Below are 6,000 nucleotides of genomic sequence, written 5' to 3'. Positions count from 1 at the left end.
CACAGTATATATATATATATATATATATATATATATATATATATATATATATATCAGCTCTTTTTGTGGTGGCAAAGAATTGGAAATAGTAGGGATGCTCTTCATTTGGGGAATGACTGAACAAGTTGTGGTATATGAATGTAATGGAATACTATTGTGCTACAGAAAATGATGAGCAGGTGGATTTCAGAAAAACCTGGAAAGACTAACATGAACTGATGCTGATTGAAGTGAATAGAACCAGGAGAACATTGTACACAGTAACAGCAACACATTGTATGATGACTAACTTTGATAGACTTAGCTCTTCTCAGCAATACAATGATCTAAGACAGTTCCAAAAGACTCATGATCAAAAATGTTATCCACATTCAGAGAAAGAACTATGGAGTTTGAATGCAGACAGAAGCACACTACTTTCTCTTTTTTTTTCTTTTTTGTGGTTTTCCCCTTTTGTTCTGATTCTTCTTTTACAACATGACTAATGTGGAAATATGTTTAATATGTTTGTACTTGTATAGCCTATAGCAGATTGCTTGCCATCAGGGAGGAGAAAAAAATTGGAACTCAAAACCTTATAAAAGTGAATGTGGAAAACTATCTTTACATGTAATTGGAAAAAATAAAATACTATTAAGTGGGGGGAAAAAAAGAAGAAAAGAAAAGGCTTCACTTCAAGCATAGAGAGCAGTCATTTGGCTGTCAGTTCCTTAGGAGCAGGGACTGCTTTTTATTTGGTTTGGTTTGGATTTTTTTGGGGAGGGTTGCCTTAATTTGTATCCCCATCACTTAGCACAGTGCCTGGCACATAGTAAGTGCTTACTAATTAACTTGACTTGATAAACATTGCGTGATCAGTACAAATCTCTTCAAAATTCTACTTACTCTCCATATATACTGAAAGTGAACTCTTCAGTCCTTGTCTTTCAGGCCTCTTGGGGTGACCACACACCTTTGACAGCCTTTTTAGCTGTTTCTAACAACTTGACAGCCACAACCAACTTCTTTTGCTTTTTCTCATTTCAACTTGGTTTACGTTTTCTTGTTTACTTTGCCTTGCCAAATACTTTCTCCTCTTTACTGAGTTCCCCTTCTTACAGCCTTTCTTTTAAATCCTTCTTCCTCCTTTTTAGTGTGTTCTACTTTAGAGAGAGAACTTCTTTTCTTAACTTAGGGCATTCCCCTCCATCTCTTCCTCAAGTGCTTTCCTGCCAATAGGCTCTCCTCTATGCTACCACTGCTGTCTCCCACCTCCAGCCTCAACTATTTTACACCCAGTTGAAAATATCTTCATTTTAACTCTACAGAGTCAGCATCCAAAAAGATCTTGATAGACTAGAACATTGGCCTGAGAGGGGAAGCATAATTGGATAACTGTTTGTCTGAAAAAGATCCATGAGTTTTCATGGTTTTAGTCAGTTCAGTATGAGTCAATAGTGTGATATGGGAGCCAAACGGCTGATGAGAACTTAGGCTCAAGAGAAACATTGTGTCCAGGAGTAGGGTGATGCTGGTCCCACTGTGATCTATTAGTCTGTGATCTATCATTAATCATCATGCTCCTCTGAAAAGACAGCGTGGTACAATGGAAAGAACTTTGGATGTGTCATCAGAAAGCCTGAGTAAGAGTCCTAGCTCTGCCACTAGTCAATAAAAATGTCCAAACCTTGATCTTGAGATAGCGATAATTATATTGCCTCCCATGAAGTGTTGTTGCGAGAAAAGTGCTCTATAGGGGCAGCGAGGTGGTGCAGTGGATAGAGCACCGACGTTGGAGTCAGGAGGACCTGAGTTCAAATGCGGCCTCAGACACATAACACTCATTAGCTGTGTGACTCTGGGTAAGTCACTTAACCCCAAATGTCTCACACACACACAAAAAAGAGAAAAGTGTTCTATAAATGTGAAATGGCCTTAGAGAGATAGTGGAAATAGAAATGGACTTTGACTTGGGTGAGACCTGGGTTTGAATCACAGCTCTGACACTTGCTATTTGTGTAATGATGGGCAAGTCAATCCTCCACTCTGAGCTTCATTTTCCTCATTTGTAAAATGGGGATAATAATCTTTAAAGTATCAACCTTATGGAGTTATTTTCAGGATCAAATGAGGTAATGGATATACTGCACTCTGGAAATGTTATTTATTATTGTGATTGTTGTTATTACACCTATCGCACACTAACCTGAATCTTCTCTTCTAATCAGGGGAATCTTCTTGTTAGTCCTGTAGATGCCTGATTTCACCCAAACCCCCCCCCCCGCACCCCTTCCTCTTCCTCTTTTCTTACTCATGCTGTTGCTAGGCTTGCCAAGGCTCCTGGATTTCCCTGGAGCCATTCAAGATTGCCAATAGCTTATTGGCTTCCAATATCTGCTCTTTTCTGTCCTGGAGGCAAGGCTGTGTATAGTCATCATAACACCTTGTGACCGTTAACCTTTCCCAGCATCCTGAGAGAATTCCTGTCTCTTTCCACCATGAAGTCCTCCCTACCAGCACTCACTCACAGAGGAATACTCTTCCCCCTCTAATGGCAACAACAAAATCCCAGGTTGGGCGTATGCTAAATTGGCAAACTTAACTGTTGGCCACACTCGGAGTAACCTCCCCCTCTGCATCTGCCAGATTGCTTCTTTCCCATAGCCTTCCAGAGCTCAGATGAACTTATCAATTTTATTTCCCCAATAAAGTGATAATAAATATAAATGATGAGGCTAGGTTTTGAGAAGGCTGGGCCTGGGAATCCCCAGTCACAGCAATCAACAAGTTCAGATGCTGAAATGATGACAGCTTTTGTTTTGTGGTGCACACAATTGTAACATGTACATTGTACTGGAAGAGACAAGATAACAAAAATTGTGCTGTACATGCAGTCAGGCAAATAAGGTTAAAAACCTGGTTCTGATATTCTCTGAGCCTAAATTTTCCTTATATATAAAATACAGATATTTAGACCTATACTACCTACCTCACAGGGCTATTACAAGGAAAACACATAGAAATGACTTAATTGTTACTTAAGTACATTTTATTGAATCCCAACTCTGCTACAAACTAACTGTGATCTTGGGCAAGTCACTATGGCTTTTTGAGTCTGTTTTATCATCTAAATGTACCCATCTGAGTACTAATGCATACTCTTCTATCCTTGGATACTTCTATCGATCTGTGATCTCATCTATGTGAATACTTCTTCTAGTGAAGTATATCACAACCTTTTAGACCTTCTCATCCTGTCTGACTTTTTCACATCTTCTTGTAAATCTTCCACCACATTGGGGTACATGAAATGTACTGGACCTTCCTCTAGACATACTGGTATTATATGAGTACCCATTAAGCAAAAACATTATTTATAAGATTTTCTTTACTCTGACTGGTCTGCATCCTTTTCCAATGAATCATTTCTTTGATAATATCTTCATGACACTTTTCCTGTAGCATTTTTCATTGGCAATATGCTTCAGCCCACACACATCTACCATATTTCTCCACATTGCCCTTTAGCTGACATTCAACTTTAGTTCTGTGGTATCCCATGCTTTGCAGGCATACGGCATCAATGGAAATCCATTGATATTTCAAAATAAACCTTTGCTTCAGTTAGTAGTACCAGGTCATTAAAAGCACAGCAGAGTTCCCAAAGGGCAAACCAGCCATCTTACATCCTTTTGTTTAATTCAGGTTACAATTCCTTGTTCATCTACAGTGTATGTCTAATATATATTATATATGTACATATATACATATGTATGTACTTATGTATATATGTACTTATTGACTAGTTCTATGGGCTGTCCATCCCACTGCATATCATAGATAAGATAATAGGCATCCTTCATCCATTTGATTCTTCCTGTTTGGATCTTTAGGATACATTCTTTTAAGTGATTATGCATTTCATTTAAGAGGCTTTGAAGTATTCTAGAGCATTATGCAATCAACACATAATCAGGAGAAGCTTGCTATCTATACAGAGTCTACCTTTGGTTTGGACTCCATGCTAGACATCCTTCATGGCAGTGTCAAGCACCTTTGGCAAGCATATATTGTCCTTCCTTCCGTGTTTTATGCCTTATTTGATATCTATAATTAAGAGTTCAATGAACAAAGTTATCTCTAATGTTTCATTTTTTTAAAAGAAATTTTGGATTATTTCAACATATACATGGAAAATCTCTTATTAGAAAAGAACCTTTAAGACTTCATTGATGTGCTGAATCAAAAACTTTTTTAATATTCAAGAAACAATAAATACAGTAGGATCCTGTATTTTCTGCATCTTTTAGTCAATTTAATGATCACAAACCTGTGGTGTGTTGGCCAATCATCATTTGTGAAAGCCCATGGCTATATGAAAGGGGCCTGCAAGGAGAGATGTTATAGAGGTAGAATATATAAGACTTGGCAACCATTTTGGATATGGGAGTGAGTGAGAGTAAGGATGTGGGGCAGATGGCATTAATTCCAAGGATGTGAATGGGTAGACTGTAGTACCCGAGAGAGTAATATGGAAGTTTGGAAGGGGAGTGGGTTTGGGAGGAAAGATAATGGCTATATTTGAACATATTGAGTTTGAGGTACCTGTGGGATGCTAGGTGGAACCATGGGTAAGAGCACTAGATGTGGACTCAGAAAGATCTGTTTAAATCCTGCCTCAGAAACTTATTAGTTGTGTGACCCGGGCAAGTCACTTAGCCTCTCTCAGCTTTAGTTTCCTCATCTATAGAATGGGGATAATAAAAGCACTTATATCACATGGTTGTCGGGAAGATCAAAGGAGAAAACAAATGAAAAGCATTTTGTAAGTCTTCAGGTGCTATATAAATGCTATCACTGGCTATTATTATTCATAATGTTCACTTGCTGTGAGAATAGAGCTGCATGTATAGATCTGGTAATTGAACAAAAGGGAAATGATGAGATCATCAAGTGAAAAAGTGTAGAAAGAAAAGAGAAAAGGAGCCAAGACTGAGCATTGGGGAACACCCACAATTACCAACAGATGAAACAGATGATGATCTAACAAGGGAGAATGAGGAATGTTCAGATAGGTAAGAGGAGAACCAAGAAAGACCAGTGTCACAAAAACCCAAAGAGGAAAAAGTATCCATGTGGAGAGGGTGGTTGTGCTTCTACAATACATCTCAAATATGTTCTTTTCTCTCTATTCACATTAGCATCTGTCTTTATCTCTCCAAATCACTCTAGTTCAGGCCATAATCACCTTGGACCTGAATTATTGCAATATCCTTCAAGTAGTCTTCCTTCCTCAAGTCTCTCTCCTTTGCAACATAGCCTAGACATCAGGGCTGTCAATATAGAAACAGATTCTTGTTGGTGGCATATTGACTTAGAAAACCACATATTGATATTATCTCTATTGTATTATATTTTCATTTATTTTGTTAAATATTTCCCAATTACATTTTAATCTGGTTGCTGCTACACTGGAGAGTTTCATGGTGAGATTTGGCTGAGTTTAACACCTCTACTCTCTGTAGCTACCAAACTGATAATCTTAAAGCACAGGTCTAACCATATCAATCCACTGTTCAGGAATATCTAGCAATTCTTTTTTATCTCTAAGATAAAATATAAATGCTCCTCTGTTTGGTTTTTAAAGACCCTCTGAATCTGGTCATAGCTTACTTTTCCAGGCTTTATGTTCTTCTTCATGCTCTCTACATTTCAGCCAAACTGGAACTTCCCGTTGACCTACATGATAATCCATCTCCCATCTCTTTACATCTGTACAATCAGTTCCCACATCTAGAATAAACTCCTTCTTCATCTCTGTCTTATAGAATCCCCAGCTTCCTTCAGTCAGTTCAAATTACTTCCAGTAATCTTATGTAGGTATCCCTAGCACTAAATAGCTAATATTTTTACCCCAGAAACTACTTTGAATATATGTTGTACTTAATTATATATAATATGCATATATGTGTGCATACATATATGTGTATGTATATGGAATCAGTTCTGTTATAACTCATA

At 37.8% G+C, this 6,000-nt stretch overlaps 1 protein-coding gene across 6 annotated transcripts in view; it reads left to right on the top strand.

Moving 5' to 3' along the window:
• The window catches only part of FILIP1 (filamin A interacting protein 1), a 256,692-nt gene that overhangs the window by 191,287 nt on the left and 59,405 nt on the right, over nt 1-6,000 (top strand). The window lies entirely within an intron of this gene.

This window comes from Vombatus ursinus, unplaced genomic scaffold (assembly GCF_900497805.2).
Source record: "Vombatus ursinus unplaced genomic scaffold, bare-nosed wombat genome assembly UNPS02009835.1, whole genome shotgun sequence".
Classification (NCBI taxonomy): domain Eukaryota; kingdom Metazoa; phylum Chordata; class Mammalia; order Diprotodontia; family Vombatidae; genus Vombatus; species Vombatus ursinus.
Note: the sequence above shows the minus strand (reverse complement) of the source record. Positions and strands in the feature narration are given on the sequence as shown.